Source organism: Sminthopsis crassicaudata, chromosome 1, assembly GCF_048593235.1.
Source record: "Sminthopsis crassicaudata isolate SCR6 chromosome 1, ASM4859323v1, whole genome shotgun sequence".
NCBI lineage: Eukaryota > Metazoa > Chordata > Mammalia > Dasyuromorphia > Dasyuridae > Sminthopsis > Sminthopsis crassicaudata.
The window spans coordinates 489,862,230-489,881,823 of NC_133617.1; the positions used below are offsets into that span (position 1 = coordinate 489,862,230).

Sequence of the window (19,594 nt, forward strand, 5' to 3'; positions counted from 1 at the left end):
CCCACACGATGTCCTATCTCTGGGCCTTTGCCGTGGAAGTTCCCCATTCCTAAAATACTTACCTCTGCCTTTCAGAATTCCTGACTCACTTTAAAACTCAATTCAAATATTATCTTCTTTAGGAGACCTTTCCCTGTCATGCCAACGATTAGGACATTCACCAGAAAGGCTCCTTCTAACCATTCTGTAGCTTATATGATCTGGTTTAGGTAAATGTTATCTCCCCAAATAGAAGGTAGTATTCTTAAAAGCAGTAACTGGTTTTTCTTTTTCTTTGTAATCCCAATGCTTAGCCTAGTGCCTGGCATATAATAAATAATAATAAGTGTTTGCTGATTGATTACTAACTAAAGGCATGAAATCTGTGATTGTTGGAAAAAACTATCCAAAATATCTGTGTGAAAAAATTTTTGTGCCTTTGTGTTGAATAAAATGGAATAAGTTTAATGGTGGAAGAATAGGGGATTATTATAAATTCTTTTTTTTTTTACATATATTGTATTTAATTTATACTTTAACATATTTAACATGTATTGGTCAACCTGTCATGGGGGGAGGGGTAAAATTGGAACAAAAGGTTTGGCAATTGTCAATGCTGTAAAATTACCCATGCATGTATCTGGTAAATAAAAACTATAGTTAATTTTTTTTAAAAAATCAAAATTTTTTAAAAATCAATTGAATGAGTCCTAATTATCTCAATTTTGATTGGTTTTATCATACATATTTAGGACAATGTTTCAAAAAGGTTCATCAGTATTGCTAGATGTTACAAAATTTTGCCTTTTTAAATTACAAGTTTACAGACCTCAATTATACAATTTATCAGTATATTACCCCCCCTTGCCCATTTCCTCCACACACTCAAAGAGATTTTAGCATCTCCTAGCCTAGTCCAAATATTCGGTGGGAGTTTACAGTCATTATAATTGGAATCACAGTAGCAGCTCTAATGGCTGAAAAGTCCAGGGTAAGTAGCAATAGGAAGGGAAACAGGGGTGGGGGAAGAGGGAGTCCAGAGAGAAGGACAAAGGAATCTCAAGGCTCAGGCCCAAATACTGAGGAACCCTACTTTGTTGCTAACTTAATCGTTATGCCAAGGTTCTCATATAAGAACACTGTGCCTTGACCAAAATAAGAACTACTGACCTAGAATAAACTTATGTTTGTTCTTATGGTTACAGAACTTGTTAAGTTCTTTGACTGGATTTTTGATAGGTAGAAGCTGTTTGGTTAATTTTATTTCTTCAATTTAACATTTAAGTACCTACTATGTATAGAACATTGTGGTAGGCATTGTTTCAGTAGATCAATGACTGTTCTCATGAAATGTTTTTTCACTATATCTACATAAAGAAGACATTATTTTAAAGTCCTTAGTACTCCATAAAATGCAGGCTTTCATGACTTTACTGAAAAATAATTTTATTTCCTAGAGTAAGTCTACTTCTTAGGAATTGCACAATTAACTGAACATCCAATACAGAATCCACCATTAGATCAAATTACAGTAACAGATTTTAGGGTGTGGGAGAAGCAATTGCAAAAAATATTTGCATGACCTTTCAGAAATCAATACTGAAAGTTAGAGCTAGAAAAGAAAATTGCCCCAAATTCAGTTCATTGTGATGACCCAACTGGAATCAAGTTTCATTCTCTAGTCCTCCCCAATACCTTCCTGCGTTATGTACAAGCCTACAATGGCATTTAAAATCAGCATCAAGGACTAACTTAAACTCAGAGAATACCCTTTCCCAGAGGAGCTGTAAGAAAAGACTAAATCCCACAAATTTCCTCCAGCTCTAAAACTTCACAGCCTTGAGGATATACTAGAGACCAAATTGAGCCAAATCAAGGCTCTTTTGAACATATATACAGTGATGCCCTAAGACTGCCAGAAGTTCCCTCTGAGTTTTGGCCAAATTGACTATATGGTACTTCAAGACTACAAGGTGTTCAGTTTTTCTGTTTCTTAAGAATTTCAAACTTTCAGGTATAGGTTCATCACTTTGATTTTTTTCCTTCCATCATTTATATGAGACACAAGTTTCTTTTTACTCAAGCTAATTTTACATATTCTAATCCGGGTCAATAATATTTCAAAACAAGCTTGAAATTCAAACCAGAAATGTGAATATAAATGAATTGCCACATTCAGTGACATGAGGTAGTGAATAATTTGCTATATATATTTAGTGACTAAATTCTCCCACCTCACTCTTTACCCTTAAACATTTCCCTTGAAGAGAAGGGACTGGAGCATCTAAGTACTGGTCCACTAACTTACATGAAAATCCTTCATTAAAGGAAATAATCCCAAAGTCCCTTTAAGATTCAATGGCATTCCTGGCCTTTGCCACATCTCAAATATTCAGAGTCAATCAGAATCACAACTGTTCACAAGTTTGAATTATTTGTTGATGCAAGACTACTCTGCATTGTCTTGTCCACAGGGAGGCTTGACCAGCTTTTGTGACTAAATTTCTGTATAGTCTTTGGAGAGAATGTGAATTCTTTTCAGTTGCAGAAGAATTTTGGGAAATTTCCTCTTCTGCCTTCACTGAATGGCTACTGGTACTAATACTGGAAGCTCCTTTTGGTCTGGATATCATCAAGAATCTGTTGCAATTCCTCTTCTTCAAAGCGACCCTCCAGGCTTGGAATCAGAGCCTTGGCCTCTTCTGCTGTCTCAGGACAAAGATTTGCTAAACACGCCAACTCAAACTTATGGAGCTTTTTCTGGAATAACAAAACTCCGAACACTACAATGGTTTCCCTGTTTTTAAAACGACTAAAACGTGCTGTGTAATGTAAAGTTTTCATGAAAACCTCAGAAAGTTCTTGTTCATCCTCTGCACTTTCATTCTGTTGTTTTCGATGCTCTAGAAGCATGTGGATTTCGGAATTTAGAAGAGTTTCTGCTGTTTCAAATTCTTTGGGGAAGATGAGCTGCCTGGCGTCTTGTCTTCTTCCACATCGCCAGCACGAGGGTCGCTGCCTCTGGTCACCAGCATGCTCCAACTCCATAAATTCTCAAAAGTCTTCAAGCAAAAACTAGATTTTTCCCCTTTTAAATTTTATTAATTTTTAAATTATTAAGTTTTTTTAAAAGTCTCTTTCATTATCTCCCCTCTAAGCAATTAAATAAACCCCAAACAAATCCTTTAATATACATACACACATATACATATGTTTTATACATGTATATGTGTATATATATATATATATTCATATATATTAATGTATGTGTATCTATACAGAAAAAAATTCTCTGTTGACCCATGCCTCTTTATAGATTTTAAGTTCCTCACCTTTATCTCAGAAAATCAGTGCCAAGTTTGAATCTTCCTTTTCCTTTTTTTAAAAAACTATCATGACATTAATAAGAGTTGTGAATCCTTTTGAGTTTTTTCCTCTACAGTGTTATCACTGTATAAATTGTTTTAGTTCTAGTCATTTTGCTCTACATCAGTTCATAAATATTGGTCCAGTTTCCTCTGAAATTGTCTATTTCTTCATTTATTACAATATGATAATATTCCATGATATACATATCGTTTAGTCATTCCCCAAGAGATCAACACTCTAGTTTCCATTTTTAACACTCAAAAAGGATTGCTATAAATATATTTTTGCATATAGATAATTTTTTCTTTTATTTCTTTGGATATGTCAAGCAAAAGTTAGAGGACCACTTGTCAGGTTCATTGTAGGAGGGGATAATTGCTTAGGTAAAAGGTTGCAAGGCATGTCCTCTGAGGTTCCCTCCAGTTTTGTAATTCAAATACAGAAATCTTCAAAATCTATATTCTTCTATATGCATAAAGAGAAGATGGTACATAGATTAAGAACCTCTCCTCATTCTAGATGGATGAATATGGATCCCAAGAGCCTAGAATCTATGACTCTGATCTATAAATAGTTCAATATATTCCCAGGATATCTTATCACTAAGCACTTTTCTCTCCCTTTCCAGATCTCTCACACCTGGCCCTCACATCTTTGAAAATAGGGATAACTTAGTTTGGAAAGAAAAAGAAACTTGTAAGTAATCATCTTCCAAAGATCCAAAAGTGATTCTAGCCAGCCACAAGCAACACTAGAGACATCCAGAATCACTGGTGAAGGAGTTGTTCCTGGTAGGAATACATATACATATTTACATATGTATATGTATATATATCAAGCTTTTACTAAAATGCAAAATACACAGATGTTTGTGAAAGTTCATTTACTTACTTAAACCATTCTGGACCTCTCAGCTTCACCTATAAAATGAAGGAGGTTAGATTTGATGCTTACCATAGTGCTTGGCTCATAGTTGTTATTTAATAAATGTTTATTGATTTGACTTGATAGCCTCCAAGTTCCCTTCCAGTTCCAGATAGATCTATGATCTATGTGAAAAGTCATATTCTCACTGATTCCTTTATAGCCCAGCTGTTTCTGTTCTCTGAGGTTGTACACTCTAGTTTCTTAAGATTAGAAAAAGCAGACATTAAAGAAAGGTTGTCCTTTTTTATGCTTTTTGTTCCTTTACAATTTCAGTTTATTCTGTTAGGCTTATGATATATCAGGATCTGTTAGGTGAGGCAGAATCTGCATGCTGTGCCTCTTCCATGGTCAAGGTCAACAGCAACTAGAAAGATTCTGCTCTTTGAATCATGCAAGCCATCTTGCCAATTAAATCACACTGTCCAAAGTATGCTCTTCCAGAGCCCTTTACTCTGGTTTAGTTTGTTCCCATGGAAACACCATAAAGAGGTTGGAATGAGACCAGGTATCAATTAGCTATACTAGATATTTAGCAGACATGCTCTCTTTCATCCTGGGGTCGCTTCTCTCCCAACAACCCAAGGTCATGGTGTCTCCCTCTTGTTTGTCTTTGAGGCTCTGATTGAGAAAAAGATACACTGCTGTACACAGAGGATCAATTGAGGAAATGGTTCCAGACATTAAAGTGATTTAATTTCTCAAGGCCCAAGGTACTATGTAAATTTTCCTTGCTATAAAATTGCATAACCACCAATCAATTATCAGCATTGATGATATTTCTGAAGCTGGCAAATATAGATCAAAGCTAGCCATTCCAACTTGGGTCAATGACTAGAGAATAGAATAGTGCTGGATTTGGAATTAGAAGGCATAGGATCACACCCTGGCTTTGCTATTCTATTACTAGCGTCCTGGAACAAATTATTTACCCCCACTCCAGAGTCTCTGCTCTTCATCTAGAAGTCAGACTAGATGAATTCTAAGTTTTCTTCCATTCTGTGATCCTATGATATAGTTATGCTATATTCATGACTGTTCTCAGCTACATGCTTTCTCTCTCTATCATGACATCCAGTCTCCATTATTAATTGCTGATTGATGTAGAATACTCTAGTCTGTTTTCATTTTATTTCCTCTGCAATCTTGAGCCCCAGGATGTCTTGCTTGTCTCTTTTCAGTAGTATGAACCCTAAAGAGAAATTAGTCTGTTTTCATTTTATTTCCTCTGCAATCTTGAGCCCCAGGATGTCTTGCTTGTCTCTTTGGTCAGTAGTTAAAGAGAAATTACTCTAAAACTATAAAAACTCCTAAGAGAATGGACTTTTAAACTCCTAAACACTTCCTTTATACTCAATCCATTATCAAGTCTTGCCAGTTCATGATATCTCTTCCATACCTCTCCTCTCTATTCATACTGCCACCATCCTAGGATAGGTAAAGTCTTTATCCCTTTATAGATGGTCTTTTGCAATAACCTTCTAATGGTCTCCTGCCTCACTGCTCCCCAATTCAATCATCTCCCATGCAGTAAAGTAATTGTCATCAAGCATAGTTCTCACCATGTCACTTCTCAACTCGAAAATTATGTGGCTTTCTGTTACTTCTAGAATTCAATACAAAAATGCTCTGTTTAACAATTAAAACTCATCCCAACTTGACCCTTTCCTATCTTGCCAATTTTTTTCTTTATAATCTTCCACATACTTTTATATTTCAGATACATACTTCCTTGCTTACTGCTCTTCATTATGAGACTCCATATCCCATCTCTGTCCCTTTATAGTGACTTTTCTCCATGAATGGAAAGCTTTCTAACCTCATCTCTACCTCCAAGCTTCCTTCAAAATTCATCTCAAATTTTCTCTTTTGCAGAAGACCTTTCCCAATCCCTTCCCAGTTGTAGTGTCTTCCCTCTCAGATCATCTTCCATCTATTCTGTGGAATATGGGATATTCATAGAGGACCAATACCTCTAGTGTATGGGCTTTCTGAGACCTTTTCAAGGCTGCTTGTTCCCCTTGGTATCCTGCTTTTTCTCAAGAAGCTGTAGCATGTAAGGCTGCTACACTTTTGTAAAACCATCTGAGCAGACAGGCTAAACCACGCTGAGGGGAACTGACAGACCTCAAAACTATCTAGGGGGGATGCCTACCTTAAGCATATGAAAACTTCCTCTGGTGGAATGGGTAAATGAGAACAACTTGTTCCAAAGGTCATGAAGGCAGCTGAAGCAGGTGCTATAGAATACTTAGAACTTGGTTAGACATCAAAGATGCCAAGGTCATCCACTGAATTCCTATTGTTTTTTATTAGACTTCAATGACTCAGAAGGGAGAGAGGCTGATGACTTTGTGCAACTCTACCTCACTTAAATCCAATTCACCAGCAAGTCAAGATATGGCCCAGTGATGTCATTAGTTCTCTTCAAAAATGAAGCATGAATGATAATTTTCCATGTATCTAATTATTTAAATGTTTTTGTCCCCACTCCCAGTAGAATATGAGCTCTTTTTGAGATAAAGGACCATGTTTTTCCTTATCTTTGTATCTCTAGTGCTTAGCATAGTGCCTGGCACTTTGATAAATGCTTGTTTACCGACTAACAGACTGACCAAACCTCTCTATAATCTCTAGAAGATGAAGAATCCTAGCTTCTTTTCTGGAGAACAACACTCAAAGCTTTTATTTTTTTTCCTTGAAGGAGACTGCTTAAAATTAAAGCAGAGAACAACAAAGATAGTGCACTAGGATCAACAATCATGCCTTCATAGTATTAGGATAGGGATCCATATAGTTGTTAGGGATCCCAGAAATGTTGTTCCCAGTTCCCCAAACCAAACTTCATGTTTTTCATGCTGTGTCTAGACTCTGAACTCTAGTTTATGTCTTCCTGTTCACTGAGCCTCCATTTTTGCCTATGTCTTTCTCCTGTTTGGCTCAGATCTCGAGATTGACATTCTCAATAAAGTAATCAGAGACAGCTTTCATTTTGCATCTTAATAATATGTCTTTGAAAGTGTGTTGACAATGTGGTCAATGATATGGTTACTAGACTGAAGATTCAAGGTTGACAAAATGATGTGTTTCTAAAGTTAGATACTTGAAAGAAAAACCAATAAAACCAAATACATATGAAAGAGTTCCAGAGATAAATCCCTCTATCCTAAGGAGAGGCATTTTTACTATAAGATTTTGTACAATATAATTCAATTTAATTCCTCAAATACTTATTAAGGGAAAAGAATAAGTATTTATATAATCTATGAGCCAGGCATTGTATGAAGTGTATTTTACTAAGTACTTTTTGTGTACTAAATACATTATATTAAGTACTTTTCCCTTATACTAAATATATTATACTAAGTACTTTTTATTTTATTATCTCATTTGATCCTCACTAAGGGGAAGGGAATAATAGAAACAATAATTATAATTAACATTTATAAAATACTTTCTCTGTGACAATTACTTTATAAGTATTATCTCATTCTATCCTAATAACAACCCTAGAAGATAAGTGGTTAAGTGACTTACTTAGGGTCACACAGCTAGTAAGTGTTAAGTATTCAAGGCCAGACTTGAACTCAGGTTCTCCTGACTCTAAAGCCAGTGGTCTATTCATTGGGCTGCCCCCACAAGCACTATTAGTCATTCCCATGAAAAAACTGAGGTAGATAGAGATTAAATGATTTACATAGGGTCACATAGCTAGTAAGTATCTGAGGCTGAACTTGAACTCAAATCATCCTTAGTCCAGCTCTATCCACTGTACTATCATCTACTTCCATATGCACCCACAAGCAGCATCCAGTGTTCTTCACTAAAGAGATGCAATCTCTATCTTCATAGAGCATAATTCAATTCAATAAACATTTATATATTAAGAACTTATTGTATACAAAGAATAGTTGAGAAGATATCCTTTTATACTGAATATTATCTTTTTAATATCAATATATTATTTTGTTTTATTAAACTATTTATAATATGTCATATATTCATTCTATCATTGGCATAATTTATATTATCAGTAATTTTCATTCTTAAATATTAAATCAGAATGTTATTAATACAAACATGCTTGTAGGTTGCAGGATCTAGGGAGAAATTATTTCTATCTGAGATGCATCCTGGAAAGCTTCATGTAGCTAGATTTTTGAGTTTAGGTAGGATTTCAATAGGCAGAAGTGATGGTAAAGATAAGATTCTAGGTTTTCAAAGTCACAAAGATAAAAAAAATAGATTGTGTTGGGGATAGAAAAAAAGTTGAATCTGCCAGTAGTATAGAATACATGGAGAAGAAGAGTCTTAAATGGAGTTAAAAAGGTAGGTTAGATGCAAGTCAAGAATAAGGGACAGTAACTTTTGGACTTTAGACAATAAGAAGTAAGGGGTATTTTAAAATTATGAGCAGAGAAGTGATATAATCAGAGCTATGTATGCATAGATTAAACTCTCAGGCAATTATATATTTCAAATAACCAGAACACCCCATCCTCTAGACAGGTTTGATAAAAATGAAATATTCTTGCACTCTCCTCTGGATGGTTATTTTCTTCACTAGGAGAGATCACAACCTCTCCAAACCCAATTATCCAAGGTAATTTTTATCCATATTTGCACATATCTTTTGTCATAGATTATTTCATGTGTTAGAGTCCTTCCTCTGCTATAAGGGAAAAAAAGTAAGGCTGCTGAACTACATTTGATTTATATAACATTTATCTTGTGAGGCATTTAAGTGTCCTCCACATGTGATATAATTCAGATAGGTACTGGACTGTAGTCTATTTATGCTTAAACAAAACATAAATTTTAAACAAAATTGCAAGAAGAATGAAAGATGTTTAAAGAAATTGGAAACAAGCACTTCAGAAACACCATTTACATGCTAATGATTTCAATACTAATTACAAATCATTTTACTCTTCCACTTAAACCTGCTGGATATTGCTTTCTGGGGGGCCTCTAGGCATCTCAAAACTAATATATCAAAAGGAAAATTCATTATCTTTCTCAAAAAAACCTATCTATCCTCCAAACTTTCTATTTCATTTGAGAGCAGCATCATTTTATCATCCTCCCAGTCATTCAGGTTCATAACCTTAGAGCTATTCTTAACTCTTGCTCCTCTCCCAACATATTTATCAATGGCTAAATCTTCTTGATTCTACCTCCCCAGATCTCTAAAATCTTTTCTCACACAGCCAGCACCTTAATTCAGAAACTTATCACCTTTTCCCTAAGAAACTCCAAGTCAATCCTACTCCTAGTGTCTCCTCTCTCCAACTTGTCCTCCTTTTGTACCCAAAAGACTTTTGCTAGAACTATTAAGACGATATCCCTCCTCTGATAAGAAAACAAGTTTTGTTCCCCATTGAATTTAGGATAAAATTCAAAGTTTTTTACTTGGTATTTTTCTTTCACACACCTTTCCAGCCTCGTTTTAGCCTCCTCCTTTCATCTACCCTACATTGTAGATAGACAAGACAATTAATTAACTTATCCCTGAACTTAAAATTCCATCTCCTGCTTCTCTAATTCTAAGAATTATTCTCTTTTTTGAAGACTCTGTTCAGATGAACAGGTAGATTTCAGAAAAATCCAGAAAGGCTGACATGATGAGTGAAGTGAGCAGAACTAAGAGAACGTTGTACATGGTAACAGTAACATTGTGCAATTATCAACTTTGATACACTTCATTCTTTTCAGTAATACAAGCATCTAAGACAATTCCAAAAAAATACATGATGGAAAATGCTATCCACATCCAGAGAAAAAACTATGGAGTCTGAATGCAGCTCAAAGCATACTATTGATGTTCTGAGTAAGTCTGAAGTTCTGACAAGATCCTACTCTCTCAGGCAAACAACGAAGGGCACTGATAAGGATCAGTACTTCCTTATAGTTCCACTCCTGTGGAGATCTTGGGAAACCCCTTCTTATTGTATCTAATCAGAAAACCAAGTTATGATATCCAACTCTTGAGGTTAAATTTTGCCTATAAATCAGTCCATAGCCTACCATCTTTGCTTAATTCCTATTGGGATTAGCCCGCCATTTCATTCTATTTCATGGTATCTTTCTTTTCACCTTTTCCTTGATGCCTCATGGTCTCTTTCTCCTTGTTATACTAATTCTTTTAGGGCACAAAATTCCTTTTTGGATTTAATGGCATTCTCCCACTTCATGGAATATTTCCTTTCTCCTAGTTAATTGTGTGTCCCACTAACAAACTTGTATTTTCCCTTGTTAATTGTTAAAATCCCTTTCCTTGTTAACTATATGCTCTCCCAAATCTACTTCATATTTATTTCTTTATCTTGTCCATAATCTTCTTATAAATAAAGATACCTTTTGGCAACAAGAGAGCCATTGTGAATTCTTCATATGTGAATTGCTACTGAACCCCATCATTTGGTACCAAACCTCATAATCTGGGGCCGGACACCAACCTCATCACTATTTTCACTTTGTTGTCTTTTTATTTCTTGTGGTTTTTCATTCTTCCTTTTTTTGTTCTGATTCTTCTTTCAGCACATGTTTAATATGATTGTATGTGTATAACCTGGTCTTGGGAGGGAGGGAGAGATTTTAAAAAATGGAAATCAAAATCTTATAAAAGTAAATGCTGAAAAGCATATTTATATGTAATTGAAAAAAATGCTATGAAGTGAGAAAAAAGAAAAAGAAAGCAAGACTCAGTTTAGGTGCCACCTTCAATAGGATCTGGCTACACTTCCCTTCCCTAGTTGTTACAGCTCTTTCCCTCCTCAGTTTTCCTATTGCTTAAATTATATTCCCAGTAAATTGTATGTTCCATGAGAGCATGACCTGTCTTGGTTTTCTCTCATAGTGGGAGCTTGATAAATGTTTAATTGAAGTGGATTGAATTAGATTAGTATTTCCCAAATTGTGAATCCTGATGTTGCCTGTGAATAAGGAATTCTGAAGAAAACTTCCAGACTAGTGATATTTTTCCTCTAATATATTAAAGATGAATTATTCATCCATCAAAAACACTTATAGAGCATCAAAACAGGCTCAAATTCCTCTATTTTAACCCCAAACTTTTCCAACCCTACTTTTATCCTGAAATGTGAAATCCTACGTGATTTCCACATTCCCTAGGTTTCAGTATATTCCTCTACTCCCTCCCCTTTTAAATTATGGTACAATATTAATCACAAAAACAAAAACATTTTTACTATACAAAACTCATTATTTAAAGCTTAAAAACTTAGAATGAGTATAAATAGTAGTTGTTATATATTCTGGCAAGAAACTTTGAGGCTCTTGTCCTAGACTGATTTATTTTAGATGGTAAATTAGGCCATCTTTTTGTTTCAATTTTTGTGGTAGCCTTTAGTCATTGAATGAATGTGGCCTCAGACCCACCAAGGCATGGGAAATAACCCTGATTTAGAAAGACCAAGGTTATCCACTGCACTGGGGCCATTGTTAGCCATCTTGACTCTATTCTACCCTGGGCTTTGATAACTCTAGAACAGTAAGGCTGAAAACTTTTTACAACTTTCCCTCATTTAAATCCAATTCACTTGCATGCCATGGCATCACCTCTCTGATATTATGGACTTCTTCGAGAATAAAAACAAAACAACAACAGGTAAGCCTAAGTTCAAATGTAGCCTCAGACACTTACTAGCTTTGTAACCTTCAACAAATCATTTAACTTCTGTCTGACTCCATTTTCTCAACAGTAAAATGAGGATGATGATAATACCTATGTCTCAGAATTACTTTGAAGATTAAATGAGGAAATATTTGTAAAGTACTTAGCACATAGAAAGTCTTTAATAAATGTTTATTTCTGTCATTTCTTCCTAAGCAAGTCTCCCTCCTTATTCCTGCTAAGAATCTTTCTTTAGCAACACTTTTTTTTGGTAAAGATTAATTCTAATATTCTTCTCTAAAGAGCTGACTTTGGAGTCAGAAAGGCCTGGATTCAAGTCTTGATTGACACATAATAGTTGTATGACCATGGGCAAATTACTTAATTTCTCATGTCAACTATGACTGGTGGGAATTTCAACATCCATAGTTTACTAGATGCAATTACATGTCTCTCCTAACACCCAAAAGGACTTAAAAATTTACAACAGAAAGGGACTTTAAAAATAATAGTCCTCTCCCTTTGAAGATGAATTTGAAGCCCAGAAAAGGAAACAGATAAGCCTAAGATTATACAAGCAGTACAGTAGAGTAAAAATATGACATGAGAGGGCAAGGGGGTAGCTTCAGCTAGGTAGGGCATGGCTATCTGCTAATTGTAGGATGCAGCTATATACTACCTTTCACAAAATGGTGCTGCCTTGAGATCAACCAAAAGTCCTTTCATCTGGCAAAGCTTTAAATACTTCAACCCTTCTAGAATTTTTTGGAGGCCTGGCTTTAAAGCCACAAAAATATATGCTTTCTTCCTGTATTCCAAAGAGACAAAAAGGGAAAAGGACCTACATGTGCAAAAAGCGGAAAGAAATTGGAAACTGATTGGATGCCCATCAGTTGGAGAATGGCTGAATAAGTTATGGTATATGAATGTAATGGAATGTTATTGTTCTATAAGAAATGACCATCAGGATAATTTCAGAGAGGCCTGGAGAGACTTACATGAACCAGAAGATCATTATACATGGTGACAAGAATATGTGATGATCAATTCTGATGAAAGTGGCTCCTTTCAACAGCAAGGTAATTCAGGCCAGTTTTAATGGAATTGTGATGGAGAGAGCCATTTGTACCCACAGAAAGGATTGTGGGGACTGAGTAGGGATCACAATATAGTATTTTCATTTTTTTGTTGTTGTTTGCTTGCATTTTGTTTTCTTTCTCATTTTTTTCCTTTTAATTTGATTTTTCTTGTGCAGCATGATAATTGTAGAAATATGTATAGAAGAATTGCACATGTTTAACATATATTGGATTATTTGCCATCTAGGGGAGGGAATGGGAGAGAAGGGAGGAAGAGAAAAGAATTTGGAACAAAAGGTTTTGCGAGGGTGAATGTTGAAAACTGTGCATACATTTTAAAAATAAAAAGCTTTAAAAAATATAAAGTTGTTCTTTCTTCCAAAGAAGGGGAAAAAAAAGTACTCTATCTAGAAAAAGAACTAATAGAGTCTGAACACAGATCAACCATACTATTTTCACTCTTTGTGTGTGTGTTTTCCCTTTTGTTCTGTTTTTTCTTTCACAACATAATGAATATGGAAATGTTTTTCATGATTGCAAATATATGACCTATATTAAATTGCTTACCATTTCAGGAAGGAGGGAGGGGAGAAAGTGGAGAGAAAAGAAGAAAAAATTTGGAACTCAAAATTTTTAAAATGCAAATTAAAATTTGATTGTAGATGTAATTGGGGGAAAATTATAAAAAAATATACACATGTGCTCATTTAGCATTTTAGGTATGATGCTGCATAAGTTGCTTTATCTCTCTCCCCCACTTTCCTTCTCTATAAAATGGAAAAGGCTGGACTACAAGATCTTTAAAGTCCCTTTTAGAGACATTCTGGGAGTTATCTCTGAGTTCACAGCTTAACATAATCAATCAATCAACAAAAAACGTACCTATTTTGTAGCTGATATATGCCAGTCATTGTGACAGATGCCCTTTTCTTATAATTCCCTATGATGAAATCTCTTCAATCCAGTGGCCCTGGCCTCAATTCCTTGCTAAGAGGTGGACTTGTAAAGAATGAGGATTTTATTCTAAAACCAGAATTACTTTTGTGACATGCACAAATCTTGTTTCTAGGTCATAAATGGCTATGCAGCTAATAAGGAAAAAATATATATATAAAACCAAATTCAGCCATTATATAATAAATAGTTGCTTTCTGAAAGGATGAACTTAATTTATTTTTTAAAAAACAGTGAAATTTCAAAGAATTCACTAATTGAGAATATTTTTCCATAATAATTTTCCTCTTTGATTTCAGGCATTTGCCCATACTGACCTTCCAATCTCAGACCTTTTCTGAGAGAACTCAAGAACCTTGCCTTTAGGAAGTTCCTTCTAATTTACTTTAAAAAAAAAATCATTTTGAACTTAAATACAAAAAAAGAGAGGAAAAAGAATATTTCTCTCTGTATAGCATGACATAAAGAGAAAATCCAATATAAAACCATAAATTTCCATTTCAGACTGCTTACTTAAAAAACCAAAAACCATGTAATAAAAATTGCATTGTTTTCAAAATTATCTTGTTTTTTGTGCTTACTCCCTAGTTTTCTTTTGTCTTCTGTTATGTATTTTTAACTTTTCTCCCCCCTCCTTTCTGTCCTAGAGAAAACTAAAATTAAACACAGATGAGAGATAGATAGATAGATGTATAGATAGATAGTTATACTGTACATTTTTCTATTTATTAGTTCATGCATCCTGAACTGTCATAGGATAATAAATTTAGAGCTAGGAAGGGCCACAGAAGTCATCAAATCCAACTGTATTATTGTATGACCAAGGACACACAAGACAGAGATTTTGTTGAATGTCTTTATGCAGAGTTACAAAACTAATGAGTATCTAAAGTGGGAACTGAAACCAGGTCTTCCTAATCTTAAGTTCATGGCCCTGTCCAGTAGGCTACACTGACTCTCCATCTTGCCCTCTGCTCAGCTTCACTCCTATATACTACTACAAACTCACGGCATCCTTCCGGACTAATTTTGCTTCCTATTTGAAAAATGGTGGCCTCCTCATTTCTTAAAATATATAGAGAATTGATTCAAATTTATAATAATACAAGCCATTCTCCAGCTGATAAATGGTCAAAGGATATGAACAGACAATTTTCAGATGAAGAAATTGAAACTATTTCTAGTCATATGAAAACAATGCTCTAAATCACTGTTGATTAGAGAAATGCAAATTAAGGCGACTCTGAGATACCACTACACACGTCTCAAATTGGCTAAGATGACAGGAAAAGATAATGATGAATGTTGGAGGGGATGTGGGGAAAACTGGGCCACTAATACATGGATAGTGGAGTTGTGAACTGATCCAATCATTCTGGACAAATTGCTCCCATTAGTTTTGTAACTCTCTATAAAGACATTCATGAGCTATGCCCAATGAGCTATACAATTGTGCATATGCTTTGACCCAGCAATGTTTCCATTGAGTCTGTGTTCCAAAGAGATCATAAAAAAGGGAAAGGGACCCACACGTGCAAAAATGTTTGTGGCAGCCCTCTTTGTAGAGGCCAGAAACTGGAAACTGAGTGAATGTCCATGAATGTCCATAAATAGCTGAATAAGTTACGGTATATTAATATTATGGAATATTATTATTCTGTAAGAAATAATCAGCAGGATGATTTCAGAGAGGTCTGGAGAGACTTACATTAACTGATGCTAAGTGAAGTGAATAAAACCAAGAGAACATTGTACACAGCAGCAAGATATATATGATCTGATCTGATGTTGGCTCTTTCCAACAATGAGGAAATTCAGGCCAATTCCAGTAGACTTGTGATGGAGAGAGCCATCTGCAATCCAGAGAGAGGACTATGGGGACTAAATGAGAATCACAACATAATATTTTCACCTTTTTGTTGCCATTTGTTTGTTTTCTTTCTCAGATTTTTTCCCTTTTTGATCTGATTTTTCTTGTGCATCATGATAAAAGTGGAAATATATATAGAAGAATTGCACATGTTTAACATATATTGGATTACTAGGGCAAGAGGTGAAGGGAAGGGAGGGAGAAAAAATTGGAATGCAATGTTTTACAAGAGTGAATACTGAAAACTATCTTTGCATCTATTTTGAAAAAAAATTTAATAACTATTAAAAACAAAGAAAAGAAAAGAAAAATGGTGGCCTCCTAAAAAACAAGGTCTTATCTTCAGGGATCCTATCATCCCTGCTATGTGCTAAACTCATTGGTATATGCCCACAAATTCATCTTTATCTTTGACCTTGAGTCTTTCCTTTCATTTATAATCCATGTCTGTCTTATGTACACCTAGTTATTAACATGTTATAGTACCTATGAGAATGTGAAGTCTTGAGCACAAGGATTGTTTTGGCATTTCTTTGCATGCTCAGTGTTTAGCAGAGTGCCTAGCACATAGTAAGTGCTTAATAAATGTTTGACAATTAGAAAATTAACCCTGAAATATGGAATACTAGAAAGAATCCTGGACTAGAAAGAATCCAGGTCAGAATACCTGACTTCTAGTCCTGCTTCTGAGACATACTATCTATATAACCATTTCATTGTTAACTTCTCAGTGAAGTGACTACACCAACATCACTCAGTTAACTCATAGATGGAGAACTCCAACTCAGGTATCTTATATTTAAATCCAAGGTTCCTCATATTCAGGCATCCTGCATCTCAAACTTCTTAAAACTTGGTCAATTTAGCAGCGCCTAGGAGGAAAAAAAATTTAAAATAAGTGGTATTGGTACCTAAAATAAATAGTTATCAGTAACTCTGACTACTCAAAATAAGCTGAAATATCATTTGGATTTTTATTTTAAAATCCCTAAAAATGTCTTAGTATAGGAATTATTTAAAACCTGCTCTTCTTGGTAGGCCCCAAACCTTGCCAAACTATCCATTCTAACTAGATTTCTAGGTATAATTTCCTCAAAAAGTACATAAAATATGGCTTATACCAGAATAAAAAAATGTGGTCTACATCCCCTGCTTATACCAGGGCCAAAAACGTCCCAGACTTTTCTCCCCACAGAGTGGGATAGAGTCAGATTAAAATGTAATTGGGAAATATTTAATAAAATAAATAAGAATACATAATTTATTTTAAACCTAAGACACATGAAGCCCTTAGGAAGTCTTAGTTCTAGATAAATGGTTCTCTTTCTAATAGCTTTAGAATACCTGTCCTTCTCCCTACATTATAGGACCTCCCCTTCCCTACAACCTGATCCTACAAGAGAAGGCTAAATAGTGAAGGGAGTGGATAAAGGGTAGGAATTTGAGTAATTCAAATCCTGCCTCAGCTATTTAGTAAATGCATGACCTGGGGGGAGTCATACAGACTGTCTTATCTATAAAATAAGAATAATAATAGCACATACTTCCCAGGGTTGTTGTAAGGATTCAGTGGGACAGTCTATGTCAAGTCCTTTGCAAATCTTGCTTTTAAAAGGCTAGCTATTGGCAACAGTCCATGCTTGCTCTCTTTTCTTATAAACTTCATGTCTTGGTTTTCCAAACCAATATCTTTCATGAGGAGCAAGAAGTCATGACAACTCATCCTACTTCTGATGACTGCTCATCTGTCTCATCTCATCAGTTAATAACTTAAGGCTTTTTGCAGTGGTCTTTGACCTAATCAGGCTTTAACTCAATAGAAACTGTCTGCAGACCAAATTAGACAGCATCAATATAGATTCCAGGCCATTAATGTCTCTTTGGATGCCCTATCATAACTCCACTGCTAAAATCAGGTTTGGCACAATTGGTACTGGGACAAATTTAATCTCAATTGTAAATAATGTCAAATAAACGCTATATCCTAGCTCTGCTTAGAACTAGATTTGAAAGTGACCTAAAAGGTCGTTTTACAGATGAGCAAACCAGGTACTGAAAAGGGGAAATGATTTGCCCATATCACCACATTTAGGAAATAAAAGACCCAGCACTCCCAATTCAGATCTTTTAACTCTGCCTAATCTTCTTGCCATACAAACATTTATATTTAAACAATTTTGTTCTAAGTAGATAAATGAGATGCTTGTCTCCCTACAAATAAGTCAACTCAATGAACATTTACTAAGATCTTATATTGTTCAAGGAACTGTGTTAGGCACTATAAATATAGAAACAAGAGAGAAAAAGTCCCTGACCTTGATGAGTTTACATCATACCTGAGGTTGGGGTGAGGATAGGTAGTATGGTCTACTGGAAAGTTTTAATTTACATTTTTCCTCTTGTCATTTACTCTGTTTAATCTTAGTCTTGGGCTCAGTTTCCTTATCTGTAAAATGAGAGACGTTGCCCAGGATGGCTTCTAAGTCTCTCTCTCCCCTTTGATCCTAGAATTTTGTGGACACAGAAACTAAATAAAATGTAATAGGATAGGAGAGGACAATTGGGGAAGCTTGCATGGAGAAACTGACTTCTGAGCTAAATCTTGAAGAAAGATCAGCATTAAGAATTGGAGAGGAGAAAGAGGGACATTCCAGACATGGAGAAGGGTGTAGACAGAGACAGGCAGTGGATGGACAAATTCAGAAAAGAGGTAGAAGTTCAGTTTAGCTCAAGCACAGGTGCATGAAGGAGAGTCATACGAGAGAAGGTTCTGAAGGTAGAATGGCACCATAGTGTAGAAGGTCTTAGCTGAGGAATTTGTATTTTATCCTAGAGCTGATAGGAGACTATCCACAGTTTTTAAGTAGGGGAGTGACATATACCTGTGTTTTAGGACTACTATTCTCCTCTGTGTTAACGATGTGATTGAGAATATCTATTTATAATCTGAAAATAGACCTGTTAGCTAGTTACTAAAGTGAAAAAAATCAAGAAACTGGGACCCAGATGGAGTTAAGTAACTTTCTCAGGGCCATAATGCTAATAAGCAGTCTGATTGTGAAATATGTAACTGTAGCTAAGCTCCCTGTCCATCAGACTGAAGGATAAAGGAAAAGATCAAGGAATAGACTGTCTTGTAATTAACTCCAGCTGAAGGGATGTGGATGGCAGTCGAGCACTATGAGTAATGAGTGTGAATGTCTGCACCAGATTGGGAGGATGATCTGCTTGGGTTGCCATTATCCTCCATTTCAAAGTCAGAGTGGAGTGAACATTTAAATACATGGTCTTTTCTAAGCTGATTATTCCAGAGAAAACCAAATGAAGAACATGAAATTTACTGAACTCTGTTCCTGATTTGGGGACCTCTGTAACCTTAGAAATTTTTCTTTTTAAAGCTGAGATTTATTGGGAAAGCAACAACTGCACCCAGGTGCAGTTTAATGTGAACATTGTTTGCACCACTGGTCACAAGAGAACATGCAAAAAAAAAAAAAAAAAAAAAAAAAAAAGTTATATATATAGCATCCTTGTGAAGCAACTGTTTTATGAAGCTCAATTATCAATCAATTAAAAAGATTTATTAAGCATCTTAAAGATAAAGGAGTGTATTACAGACATGTTGTTCAGTTATGTCTGACTCTTTTTGACCCTGTTTGGGGTTTTCTTCGTAAAAATACTGGAATGGTTTGCCATTTCCTTCTTTAGCTCATTTTACAGATGAGAAAACTGAGGCAAATAGGGTTAAGTGACTTGCCCAGAGACACAACTAAGGTCAGACTT

At 35.2% G+C, this 19,594-nt stretch overlaps 1 protein-coding gene and 1 pseudogene across 1 annotated transcript in view; both read right to left on the reverse strand.

Moving 5' to 3' along the window:
* The window catches only part of GABBR2 (gamma-aminobutyric acid type B receptor subunit 2), an 802,190-nt gene that overhangs the window by 746,309 nt on the left and 36,287 nt on the right, over positions 1-19,594 (reverse strand).
* LOC141550589 (DNA-directed RNA polymerase II subunit RPB4 pseudogene) lies at positions 1,409-19,280 on the reverse strand (annotated as a pseudogene).